Source organism: Orycteropus afer, unplaced genomic scaffold (genome assembly GCF_000298275.1).
Source record: "Orycteropus afer afer isolate SDZICR_OR568_19922 unplaced genomic scaffold, OryAfe1.0 scaffold00027, whole genome shotgun sequence".
Taxonomy (NCBI): Eukaryota; Metazoa; Chordata; class Mammalia; order Tubulidentata; family Orycteropodidae; genus Orycteropus; species Orycteropus afer.
This window is the reverse complement of record NW_006921614.1, coordinates 10,240,262-10,254,715: the sequence shown is the minus strand read 5'-3', so window position 1 is coordinate 10,254,715 and position 14,454 is coordinate 10,240,262. Positions and strand designations below refer to the sequence as shown.

Genomic DNA, 14,454 nt, shown 5'->3' with positions numbered 1-14,454 from the left:
GAGGCAGTATCACTACGGAAGTAGGATTGCCCAACCTTCCTTCCGAGGAGTGGCTGGTGGGTTTGAACTGCCAGCCGTCTGGTTAGCAGGCAAGTGTCTTAGCCACTATGCTACCAGAGCTCCCCCAGCCCCCCCCCCCAAAAAAAAACAGTACGTATAGTAAATAAATAGTAAAAAATAGTAAATATCTTTGTTTTCTTCCATCCCTTATCTCATTACTTATTATAAAAAACAAGATGTAAAACAGGCTAGTGAGGTTTCAGTTTTACAAATGTTAATTTTACCATATTAGGTGCAATTGTCTTTATTTGGAGATTTTGTATGGTTTAAGATGTATATAGGTTCCAAGTTCACAAAGGGTTGACTGTGATGGTTAATGGTACATGTGAACTTCGCTAGGCTATGATTCTCAGTGGTTTTACAGACACTATGCAATCACCTTCCATTTTGTGATCTACTGTGAGTAACCAATCCATTGAAAGGGGAATTTCCATGGGGGTGTGGTCTGCCTCCAGTATATAAAGGGATATTCTGGAAAAGCTCACTCTTTTTTCTCTATCATTCACTCTTCTAAGTGCCTGACTTCCAGGTCTTGAGAAATAAGCCTGCAGAAGGCTTTGGCCTGCTGCCTGACCTGCAGATTTTGAATTCACCAACCTCCAGAACCCTGTGACCCAGAAGAAGCCTTCAGACTTCCATTGACTTGTAGATTTTGGATTCATCAACCCTGAAATCACAGAGGTCTTCAGTCTGTTGCCTAATCCATGGATTGGGATTTACCACCCCACAATTGCATCAACCATTTCCTCACAATATTGTGAGCCATTTCTTTGAAGTAAACTTCTCTCTATATATATTCATATACACTTCACTAACTTTTGCTCCTCTTGAGAACTCAGAGTAAGACAGGTCCCCAGATGATGCAAACATTTTTCTCTTGGTTACTAACCTAAAGATTAATGGTTTGAACCCATCCTATAGTTGCCATGGAATAAAACCCTGACAATTTGCTTCCATAAAGATCAAGGAATCCCTGTGGAGCAGTTCTACTCTGTAACACATGGGGTAGTCATGAGTCAAAATCAACTGTTCAAACCCACCAGCTGCTCTGCAGAAGGAAGATGGGGCAATCTACTTCCATATAGATTTACAACCTCGGAAACACTATGAGTCAGAATTGGCTCGATGGCAATTTTTGTTGTTGGTCAGAGTGGTCAGCAGTGGTAGCCTGGCACCATCTAGTTTTTCTGATCTCAGGATTATGAAGGCTAGGGTTCACATGCTCCATTAGTCCTTTGGACTAATTGTTTTCAACATTTTTTATTTTCTTCACTATTCTTTGCTCCACATGGGGAGACACCAATAGTTTTACCTTAGATGGCTGCTCACAATATTTAAGATCCCATTTGCTATTCACCAAAGTAGCACATAGAACATTGTCATTGTAAAGTTATGCTAATTGACCTTAGTGTCCTGAGTCTCCATACCCAGCAACTCATTCCCTCAAGATATTTGGTTATGACTAAGAAATTTTCATAACTTTGTCCCCTGTATGCTCTACTACATTGGTGGGTATATTTGTAGCACATATAAATATTTAGGTAGAGATAAGGCTGTAAATCTTTATGGAAGCAGACTGTCTCATCTTTCTCCTGTGGAGTGGCTGGTGGGTTCAAACTGTTGATCTTTGATTAGAAGCTGAATGCTTTAAACACCTTGCCACTAGAGCTTCTTTATATTGGTGACATGTTGAAATAATATTTTAGACCTATTTGGCTAAATAAAATATTTTATTAAAATTAATTTTTAAAATGTTTTTTAATGTGGCTACTCTGGTAGCATAGTGGCTAAGACACTTGACTGCTAACCAGAAGGCTGGCGGTTCAAACCCACCAGCCACTCCTTGAAAGGAAGATGGGGCAATCTACTTCTGTAGTGATACTGTCTTGGAAACCCAAGGAGGGGTCGCTATAAGTCAGGTCCAATTCCACAGCACATAACAACAACAACTAGAAAATTAAAAATTACATATATACCTCACATCTGTGAACTACCTTGTATTTCTACTGGGCAAGCTGATTTAGACCATAGAATTGAAGTCTCATACTGTGAGAGGAAAGATGGCCACAGGTAAGGCTCCCCACTACCATTCCCTCTCTGTACAGTACATCTTCCCCGACCCCTGCTCAAACCTCTCCAGAACCAAATGTAAGGGGGAAAAACATGTCACTGGGGTTCCTTCCTGCCTCATCCTTTCCCACATCTAACCCAATATGGTGCCTGAGCTATTGTGTGTGGAAATAAAATAAGATAGAAATAGACTGGATTAGAAAATTAACTTGGTTGATTGGCTATGCTATTAATTCTAAGCTCTGTCTGCATTAATGTGCATGAGTGACAGATGTTCCGTGGTGGAATAAATCTAGTAGCAAAGTACTTACCAAGTGCTCTGTGGCTTTGGACTCTGACTACAACTTTGAACAATTCTCTCCTTTTCCACCTGACCTCAATCCTTCTGTGAAAGATCTAAGGCTTCCTTGTACCTGCTTTCAGGTACTTGGAGCTGGGACTCAATCTAGACCTTGTTGCCATCCAGCTTTCAGGAAGTTAGAAAATGGTGCAAGCAAAGCTCCTTGCTCTGAGTGGCTCTAGGGAGAAGGCTGCAGCTAACACATTTGGATTCAGCAGGAGTCTGCTGTGACTGAGGCAGTTTCTTTAGACTCAACAATTTTGCGGGTTTGTCAGGACCCTTCAGCCTCCCAAAGAGCTTAAGGACTTGGATAAATAAGTTGAATTAGTGAGTGACAGCTGACATATAGCCCTGAGCTCTTCCTTGAGGTGTGTCTTTGTTTAGGCCTTCATGGGGAGATGGTCCCTGGCTGGGACCCAGCACTCTAAACCAGTCAGATGAAGTATCTTGGTTTCCACACTACTGAGACTCCGAGGACAGCTGAGGTTCCTTGTTGTCCTAGGCTGCTTAAAGAACTGAGCTCCCATCCAACCCAAGATCCTTCCAGATGATCTGTGGGCACACAGAGTCATGATCCCTGCTGTTTGTTTAGTGTTTTGTTTTTGTTTTCCATTGGCACCTTCCCTTTCAAGATGGGAAAAGCAGCGTCTTTCCTGTGCTTTGTGCCAGTTGAGTCTCTTCCAGGTGTGGCTGGAAGTGATCTGGTCATGTCCATTCTGAAGCAGGAAACTTCAGGCTGCCTCATTCCTGGGAACTGCAGCTAACTCAGGCATTTCCTTTCATTCATATAGCAAATGTTTGAGTGTACTTTCGGTGTGAACTGAGCCCTGGTATAGGCTCTGAGAACAGAGAGATGCATCAGGCATAAATCCATCCCTCTAGTCATTTATGGCCTAGTAGGGGAAATAACAGACAAATTTGGTAAGGGAAAAGTGACATATGCCATCAAAGAGGTGTATATGGGGCTCAATAGAGGAGTCGGTCCATAAGAATGGAAGAAGGAGTCATGGAAATTTCTTGAAGATGACAATAGATTTGACACTGAAGGGCAAAACTGACTTGGCTATTATTCAGGGTTTCTCAAACATAGCACTATTGATGTTTTGAATCAGACAATCCTCTGTTGTGGGGAGCTGTCTTGTGCATTGTAGGATGTTTAACAGAATCCCTGGCTTCTGCACACAAGATGCCAGTAGGAAATTGCCAAATATTCCCTGCAACAACAAAACCACCCTGGTTGAAAATCACTGCTATAGTGAAATAGGCAAAAGAAGATTCCAGACAGAATATATAACAGGAGCAAAGGACACATGGGTACAGCAGGGGACTCAGTTTGCTGGAATGGAGAGTGTGTGAGGAGGACTGCCAGAGAAACAGTGGAAAGATAGAATACAAACCCCACAAGATTGTGGATTTGGTATGTGTGTATCTGTCTTGTTCAACGATGTATCCAAGCACCCAGCACAGATTCTGGCACCTAGTAAGAACTCTGTTGAAGGAAAGATAGTCTGGGGCCATTTCACAGAAAGCCTTGAGTATTGTTTTTATCCTGTAAGTAATAGGGTGACATCTGAATGTTTGGTAGAAAGAGATAGAAGTGACCAGTTCCAGATGTTAAGAATGTGAATCAGGGCCACTGCAGTGGCCATATTGTGACTCCTGCAGGCATTGCTGGGGGTCTTGCAGCTGCTGCTACTGCTGTCAGGTGGTGTTTGAAAATTAGACCATGTGTCTGCGTAGTTTTTCCTTTCTCCACAGCTCTACACCTCAGCCAGCAATGCTCACTACATCCTTGTTTTGAGAACCTCCCCAAGTTAGCCCAACACTTTGCAGACAGGCATTTGAAAGTCACTGGACCAGATAATTTCTGAGATCCCTTTCAACTCTAACATCTTAATAAACTGAAAAAATTTCTAATTTTCCTTAATGCCTTCGGAACAACTCAGCCCCATATGACATCTCGTTACTGAATTCTATTAATTCATTCTGAAGCAGGAATGAAAGTGGATAGTGTCAATATGGCAGTCCTGGAATTGTTCTTTACTCCCAAGGGTTTTGCACATGTTGTTGCATAGTTCCACAGTGTAAACTTTGAGTGAAATTTGCTTTCACCCTGGGCCACAGAGAACTTGTGACTCTGCCTTGCATATTGAGTAAGCTGCTTTAGGTGCTTTAGGTCATTTAGTGAGGTCACCGCACCTGGAGCTAGGTTGTTCACATGTTTCAAGGTCAGCCTTTACTGAGTGTTCATGCAGGGTGGGCCGTGGTTCCTAGACTAGTATCTGTGGACATGGATCAGAGGCCACCACAAGGCTCTGGGCTCTGGGCAGCTAACCCCAGGCAAGATAACCTTTTTTTTTTTTTGGCCAGTGGTTTGCTCTTCCTGTTTGTGACATGCTGCTTTTAGCAGGTTGCAGACACTGGAATATTTCACTCTGTCTTGTGTCTCTCCATATAACTATCTATTGTGTGTCAACTTGGCTGGGCCTGGTTTTGAGTGGCTGGGTGGCTGGATGTAGTTATTCCCCATGATGAGACTGGTAATCAACTCCATGGTAGAATCTACTGTGAGCAGCTGAGTAGCTAGCTGCCTTAGAGATGTGGTCTACTTCCAGTATTTAAGAAGAAGCTTTGAGGAAGGTCTCTAGTTTTTGGCACATCTGGATTCTGCATTTGGCCAAGTCTTCATCTCAACGGCCTGTCATGTTGTCTGCCAATCTTGAGACTGTTAATGGATTTGAATTAGTGGCCTGCTGTGTGGCATGATAACTTGGGACTGTGCTGTTTTACTTGTCAACCTTGGGTTTGTCAGCTCAACAGCCAGCAGCTATCTGAGTTAAGAGAAGCCTCCAGCTTCAGTGGGCTAAGAACAAGATGCAGAAATGAAACCCAAGTTGGGGCCTTTCACCCAGTCCCTAGAACTCAGGCTTCTAGCCTATTAAACTGTAAGACAATAAATCCCTGTTTGTTAAAGCCACACACTTGTGGTATGTCTGTGGTAGCAGTACTAGATAACCAATACACTATCTCACTGTTTAAGTAAATTGCGCCACTGATTGTCTAGCTAACCTTCTCCTGCTGAATTGTGTCAATGTGTTTTAAGAATTGTGTATTAATAAGTTTTAGAGTGCTCTGTAAGTAGTCCCTCAAATTTTTTGACTTGCTTTGTGTCTTCTTTTTTTATATTAAAAATATAATTTAATAAATCACATAAGTAATGTAAATTTACTAAAAATACTTTGAAAATACAAATAAATAAAACAAAAAATAATTTCATCATCTGTTGAGATTTTTTTTTTAACATTTTGGAGTATACTTCTAGACTTTTTAATATATATTGTATGTACTTTTAAAATTTTTGTTTTAAATAGCGATTATACTATAAATAGTGCCAATGGAAGCAGCAGTCAGGACAACAGATGACATATAGCACTGTGCAAGTCAGCTGTAAAGGACATCTTTCAAATGTTGAGGAGCAGGGATGTCTCCTTGAGGACCAAGGTGTGCCTTACACAAGCTGTGATATTTTCAATCACCTCATATGCATGGGAGAGTTGGACAATGAATAAGGAAGACTGCAGAAGAATTGATGCTTTTGAGCTGTGGTGCTGGTGAAGAATAAATGCCAAATTTCATGATGAAAGTACCGTGGACTGCTAAAAAAACTAACAGATCTGTCCTGGAGGAAGTGCAGCTGAAATGCTCCTTGGAAGTGAGAGTGGCCAGACTTCGTCTCGTCTACTTTGGTCATGTTGTCAGAAGGGACCATTCACTGGAGAAGAATGTCATGCTTGGTAAGGTGGAGGGTCCATGAAAGGATCCTTGGTATACTTGAGCTTATCTTGCAGTCACCGTGTCAATCCATCTCGTTGAAGGGCCTTCCCCTCTTTAGTGGACCCTCCACCTTACCAAGCATGACATCCTTCTCCAGTGAATGGTCCCTTGACAACAAGGAGCTGGTGTGGGATTGGGTGGTGTTTCATTCTGCTGTGCATAGGGTCGCTATGAGTCAGAAACGAGGCCATGGCACAACAACAACATATATAAGGGGCCTTGGTGGCATGGTGGTAAATCCCTGGGCTTATAACCAAAATGTCAGTGGTTTGAAGTTACCCAGAAGCTCCACAGGAGAAAAGACCTACTCTCATAAAGACTGTAGCCTAGGAAACATTATGGGGCAGTTGTACTCTGTCATATAGGCTTGTTATGAGTTGGAATCAATTTGACAGCACAAAACAATACTATATATACACTTCAGTATCTTTTTTCTTATTTTATATTAGGAGCATTTCTCGTAGCCTAGGATAATGATCTATAATATGATTTTTAATGATATTTAGTATTTAATTTTGTTGATATGCTGTAGTTTTTGAACCAGTTTCCTATTGTTGAAACTTTAGGCTGTGTCCCATTTTTTAAAAGTTAAATTGATTTAATTAGTTTCTGGGTATATCTCCCAGTTGCTAGGAAACACAGGGGATATGAGAACAAATCAAATAACATCATAATAAAGAAATCAGAGTAATCTAAAAGGTGGGACAATCTACAACACCACTTTTAAAAAAGTCAATCTCATGCGAATAAAAAGGTGAAGGGTAGAAGTGTTCTAGATTAAAAGAACCTTAAGAGACATAGTATCCAAATGCAACACAAGTTGAATGCACAAACTAGACACCTATTCTAAAAATAGCTATAAAAGACATTTAGGTGATAATTGGGGAAATTTGAATATGGACTAGATATATGATGATACTATTACATTATTTTTAGTTTTTGAGATGTGATAAGAATATTGTGGTTATATAAAAAAATTTCCTTCATTTTAGGAGATGCATATGGAAGTATTTAGGGTTACAAGTGTCATACTGTCTGTAATTCACTTGCATTTGGTTCAGCAAAGCAAGAGAGAGAAAAAGAGAGAAAGGGGGGCGCAGAGGGTGGAAGGAAAGAGTGGAGAGAATGGGGAAGGGGGAGAGAGAAGGAGGACGGGAGAGAGAAAGAAAATATGGTAAAATATAGCAACATTGTTAATAATTGGAAATATATATGGAAGATGCTAGGCACATCATTGTAGTATTCCTTCAACTTTTCTATGTCTTTGAAAAAAAATTTGATGTTAAAAATAAATTTGGCAATAAATATAAAAATAGATGCTTCCAGATGTGGCATATGTTCCCATCATAAAATGTGTTTTCAAGAAAATTATATAAAATACCACATTTACTAGTAATACATGTAAGAGGAAGCACTGTACTTGTGTTCTATGAATTATTCACTAAAAAATTACTTCATATTCAACAATGCCTGTGTATATTTACAGGTTGAAGCAAGGGGAGACAGGATCATGAAAACACCTGTAAGGGTTTGCTCTAGACACAGAATTCAAGTCAATCCAAAAGTAATACTGCATATAATTAGTACATGTCATCTTGTTACACCCACCAAATATTTCTATACGATTTCCACAAATTGGGCAGCATTTTGAGTTTTTTCCAGCCTCTTCTAACTTTTTATCTCTTCCAGTGCTATTTGAATTACCCTCTTACTGTACTTTTGCTCCAAAAGCTTTATTCCTGCTATATCTGTGTACTGATACTCCTTTTGTAACTGCACTAGCTTCTCTGTTGTCATCTTACATGGAAAAAATCCCATAGTAGGCCAGGTAGCACAGAGTACAGAAGCATAACTACAACCAGGACACATTCTCATTCTGGAGTCCAGCTCTTCTATCATAGGCAGCTGGCAGCATGGCTGAGGGCAAGTCATCACATCCCCAAATCAGGCCCAAAGAAGACTGGAGGAGAAAGTGGTTATAAAGTGCAAATAACTCCTCTTGCACCAGTACTTTAACCTGACCTGGAGTAGCCATCAAAGAACACTTTGGTTCTGGACAGTTGAAGCAGTGAACCTGACGATCCTTAATCTGGATCTCCAAGTACTCTTTCAGACACACTCTGCAGTACATGTGTTTGCACTGACAGAAGTACATGCATTCATTGCCCAGCTTGATATAGAAAAAGGTATTGCATGGGTATGCTTTTCTGTTAAAGCACTTTTTCTGCTGAGCTTGATCAAATTCCGAGACTTCCTAGAGCAGATTCAACAACAATTCCAGAGCTTGCACAGCTCTCTCATCCATAGTTTCCTCTTGGCCTTCTTCAGAACCAGTTGCTCCTCTAAGATATAATAATTCTCTTTTGGGAGGGCCTGGGCTGTTCTTCTATCCATGTTTCTCTGAGAACTAAATTGAGCTCAAAGAAGAGGTGATGAGCAAGTATGTGAGGATCTCTTCTTTAAGAAATTATGTCCAGACAAACAGGACTATGCTACAACAGTGTCCTTCTCACAGAATATTTAGGTTCTTGCAGGGCACAGTTAGCTGGGTTGGTGATAGCCAGTTGTCAGTAAGGGTGAATGTAGGTTGGGAATTAAATGGATGTAATAGGGTGGCTGTTCAAAGTTCAATGCAAGGGGAGGCAAAAAGCAAATCACATCATTTTCTGGGTTGCTGCTCACAAATACCTTGAAATTTTATAGCAAACCCAAGTAGATTCTGGTTTCTTAATGTTGGACACTCTGCTTTCCTGTGTTCTTCTACATCATAAACACTTGCCAATGCCAGCAATTCATCCTCCTGAGCATCTGTCTTCAGGTGATGTTTACTTAAATTTCTATGGAGAACTAGATTCCCAATCAGAAGCTAAGACAAAGTCTTCAGCAGTATGCACCTGGTGTCCTGGGTGAGCAGTCTGGAGATCCAGTCATAAATCTGAGCCTATGCAAGACATGGCACTAGAATTCTCAAGTGGTCATTAATAGTGCCACACACTCCATCAGGATACCTGTGTCCTATTTTTTTTTGTTATCATTAATTCTTTAATAATTATCTCTGCACTTGCATCTCTGTTTCCTTAGAGTCTATTTCTAGAAGTGGCTTTATTTGGTCTTTGTTTTCATGTATAAATTGTTACTTCTTCTTGTTGTTGTTGTTACGTGACATCAAGTAGATTGCCCAACCTTCCTTCTGAGGAGTGGCTGGAGGGTTTGAACCACCAGCCTTTTGGTTAGCAGTCAGGCGCCTTAGGCACTATGCTACCAGAGTTCCCAAATTATTACTTAGATAGGTTGTATCAACTTATACTACCTTCAGAAGGCTTATTTTGCCACATCTCTGCCAGGACTGGGGCTTATCACTTTATGAAAACCTTTGTCAATGTGATAAACCAAAAATTCCTTATAATTATTTTAATTTATATTTTTCTAATATCTTGTGAGGTTGCCACTTTTTCTTACATGAATTGTCCATTTGTGTTTCTTCTTTTTTTCTTTACCTGCTCATCATTATCTTTGCTCATTTTCCTAATGGGTTGTCATCTTTAATTTACTGCTTTTTAAACACTTTTTATATATTAAGAAAGATATTGATGATAGTTAAAAAACAGAGAGAGAGAGAATATTAATCAGAAAGTCATACATCAAGGAGGTTGGAGCAGAGGATGACATCTGAGGGAAAGAAATTGCCAACCTCAGGAGTCCAGATGAAAATTAATAGGTGTGCAGCTATAGAGAGCTTTTGGAGGAAGCAAAGAAGAGTAGTCATACATAGCCTCAAGATTTGACCATGGTGATGGGATAAGGTGGGGAGGGGTGGTAATGCCACTAAAGTAAAATTGGTACTAAATGGTCTTGTAGGGAGGAAGTTAATCATTCACATTTTGGAGGTGAAAACATCCAGATGGTGGTATACAGCATAGTTGAAAATACAGAGTTTGAGCTTCAGAGAAAAGTCAAGAAGTGAGAAATATGGGTGCCGTCTGCCCACAAGTCATAGTTGATGAGACTGCCAGTTATGGGGCTATAAAAGAAGAAGGCTAAGTCCAAATTCTTCAGTGATACCTATACCTCTGAGTATGTACTAGAGACTAGACCATTACTATCCATTCTCACCTTCTTCTGTAATAATAGAACCCACATTTTCAGATGAGCACATAGCTACCTGAAACAAAGACTATGTATTCCAGATTCCCTTACTATTAGGAGACCCTTTGTGATTAAGTATTGGCCAAGTAATTTAAAAATAAGTGTCATGCAATAGAATTCATGAACCTGTCCTTATATACATTTGTCAGGCATCCCTTGTCTCCTTATTTTTTATTGTACATCCCATCTTACTTCCAGGAATTCAGATGTGAAGGGCTGGAGTTCTTGGACCATGAGCATAAGTGTGACATCCTAAGTGGAGACATGCATGGGAACAGAGCTCTAGATGATTTTGTGGATCTCCTATACCAGTCCTAGACACCTGATCCCCAGGTTTTTACATGAGAGAGGAAGCTGAATTTCTATCTTGTGTAAGTCACTATTATTGATGATCTCTGTTGCTTGCAACCAAACTTAATTCTAGCTGATACAAAATGAGGAATAGCAGAAAGGGAAAACATGGTCAGAGAGTTTGAACAGGGATGTTACAGCATCAAGACAACAGAGGAAAGGAATTTCAAAATGGAGGTGCTCAACATTATTGAAAAAGATGAGGACTGCAGACAAAGGAACTAGATTTCATGGCTCCGGGTAACTGGTAGTTTTAAGGACACTGTGCTAGGTTAACTGTAAAGTGGCCTTGTGGAAAGACTCCTTACATTTAAATCTTGGGTTGTGGGAAGAAGGTCTATGTATCTTCTATGTATTAGAAGAAAAAATTATTTGCTGACACATGTCATGCTATGTAGGCTGTGCCAACTTTCAGAGAATTAGGGACTTAATGATGTATAGAAAATGCTCTCCCAAACCCTGCTACTGCTCTCTCATTCTCCAGATCTAGATCACCCTTAATGTCACTTTCTCAGACAGGTGTTCCCTGGACCCACTCCCTCTCTCATTGTTGTTTCTCTTAGCTCCATAAATTTTTCCTCCATATGTCCCCCATTTTTTTGTGTGTGCATAATCTGTTTAACATCTGTCTTCCTCAATGGTTTACAGGTTCCACAAGGGCTTGGATACTTTCTGTCTCATTCATTACTATATCTTCAGGACTTTACCCAGGGCCTGGTGAAGAACTCAATTTAATGACTGAATGAAGTTTCTCCTTGTAGTACTGGTGAGAAAACTCTTGATAACTTAGTTTGTTCCTTGCTGTGGTGATAGGGAAGTAAGGTATCAAATTTTTTGAAGTTGTTTCCTTTCTTAGTTTTCCAGTATTTTTATCTAAAATGATAAAGAAGCAAGAATATGGAAATTTTATGTAATGTCCACCTATGTTGGGATGAATGGTATCTAACTTAATTCCCCATTCACTCAATATAGGGCATCAGAAAATTGCTTAGTGTACTAGGACTATGGAACTCTTGGGGTCACCCAGAGGAGTAAACACGGCTCCTGAATCCCCACAGAGTACCTTCAAGGGTGATGGGGTAGAGACTCTAGATCAATACCTAATAGAATATTACCTCATGAACTTCAGATGCAGATAAAGTACATCATTTATCAGTTCCCCACATTCTGACCTCGACCCCTTCTAGCCTATCCCCTTCATTCCCCCATATCAACCCTCCACCTCAAATAGGAGCCATCGGTCTTTCCCAACATTGTGTGGGTGCTGCCACCCCTGTGGCTTGGCTCACTTGGTTTCTGCTTCTTGAATGCCCTCTCTCCTCTTTTCCTTGCCTACCAAATGCTGTTCATTCTCAAGACCCATGTTAAATCATATCCTGTCTGAGGAGCCTTACCTGGTCACCCAGCAAGCACACATCTCTTTCATCTCTGAACTCCACCACCTATGGTCTCTAATGTTCCTTTAAAAATTAGCTTTCTGTCTTGTAGTATTAACATATTTTCAAATGAATATTCAACTTCCTGAGAGTAGGGTTGCTGCCTTGAGTTCCTTTGTAGCCCTAAGGATATCTAGCAGAGTGCCTTAAGCATAGGGAAAAAAAGAAAAACTCAAAAGCCAAAAAAACACAGTTGCCATAGAGTTGACTTAGACTCATGGCAACCCCATGTGTGTCAGAGTAGAACAGTGTTCATTAGGATTTTCCATGGTTGATTTTTCAGGAGTGAATATCAAGGCCCTTCCTCCAACATACCTTTGGATGAACTCAAACAGCCAGTATTTGGGTTAACAGCTAAACTCATTAACTGTTTGAATCACCCAGGGACTGTGGTAGAAGGGTTAGCAGATTATATTTTGTAAGCCAAAAGAAGGATAGCTTGAGTTTCCGCAGAGCACCACAATTGATCCTATGCTGCTCCTCCTTTGTCTATCCTCCAATGTCAAAGGCTTTTGGTTGAAAATAGTGGGATAAGCCACAGTCAAAACAGTAACCTCTTTTTGTGACATAACTTAAATTCCCACGATCAAAAGCTCATTTTGCAACTATTCCTCATGTGACAGTCCCAACATCCAATTTCAATTGTATTAGGTGTGATTTTAAGCAACTTGGCCATATCAGAAGCATGCCACTTATGCACAACCCTGTCTCATTCAGGCACATTTAATGAACATTTTAACAGTGTGTCACCAAATGTCTTTAGTGCATCAAACTGCACCAGAACAGTGGCCATGACTGATTTTTAAATATCCTTTAAGGCTGGTCACTTCTCTCTAGACTGCAAGTTCATATGTGAGCTTGCATGTCTTAAACTCTTATGCTTTTTTTTTAAATATGTTATGAATATTTAAAAAACACGCCACTCCTCAGAAGGAAGGTTGGGCATTCCTACTTCCGTAGTGATACTGCCTCGGAAACCCAAGGAGGGGTCGCTATGAGTCGGGGCCCACTCGATGGCAAATAACAACAACAACAACACATGAATATTTATGAACTGATAAACCTAAATTGTTATTGAAAGCTCTCTCATTAATGCAGGTTGAGTAAAAAATTACTGGTGGCTCCAGGTGAAACCCCTGAGACTGTGGCCCCTCTCTCCCATGGCTTCCCACCAGACAACAGACAGGCTTATAAGGTGAACATTTATACGAGGTAGGTACACTGCTAGGAGAATCAACCATGGGAGATCAGAAGGGCAGCATTTGCACAGAGATATTACTCAGAGGGCAGGAATACATAAGAAAGAAGGACACAGGGAAAAAGGTAACAACAGGGAGGAACTGGGAAGAGAGCTTACATTATGGTGATTGCAATCAATGTCATGAGACAAAATGTGTATGAACTGTTGAATGAAAAATGAATTTGCTTTGTAGACTTTCACCTAAGTCAGAATTAAAAAAAAAAAAAAAAAAAAGGGGTTCTGGCAAAATGGTGGACTAGGCAGAAAGACTGCACAGACCCTCTTCAACAAAGAAGACACAGAAGATAATCTTGGACCCCTGAGCCTTGAAGGGAAGGATATAGAAGTGGACTAAACCCCAACTAGCAGAAAAATTTGTGTGAAAATACCAAAAAGGAGACATACGGAGCTGTGGTCTGGCAGCTATCCTGAGTGATCCTGACAGCCCAGAGAGCTTGGAGATTCCCGAGTAGTGGTAGGACCTGAGAATTAACCTAAAACTCAGCCCTGCTAGCCAGGGACTGCACGGAGGACTGCTCTGGTGGCTGGGGAATAAACAGAGAAGGTGAAGAGAAAGGTGGGCTGAGCTGTGGACTTTTGCCAAGCTGGAGGACGCCGCCATTTTGAAGGTTTAAAAGCGGCTTGAATATTTTGGATATTTAAAGAGACAGTGCTCTCACAGATTCCTGGGGCTTAAGAACACATTCGGCTTTCCAGCCACCCAAGGACACTCTGGACCTGCAAGACTGAAAAGGGACCACATTCCTGTTATCACTCTTATACCCCACACCTGCTTGGTGAATGGAGGTACAACCATCCTCCACTCCCACCTACCTTCTGGGCCCACAGGAACTCCATCACAGTCTGTGTGCTCAGACGGAGCCTGGGTGCCCTGCCCTGTCTCCACTGATTTTTTTTTCTCTTTTTTTCATTTTTGCTTTCTTTTTACAGATGATTAGTTTGCTTGTATTTGTCTG

The 14,454-nt window shown here is 40.7% G+C and overlaps 1 pseudogene; it reads right to left on the bottom strand.

The window, feature by feature from the left end:
• Positions 1 to 7,784: 7,784 nt before the first annotated feature.
• Positions 7,785 to 12,164, bottom strand: LOC103192403 (annotated as a pseudogene).
• Positions 12,165 to 14,454: the final 2,290 nt, after the last annotated feature.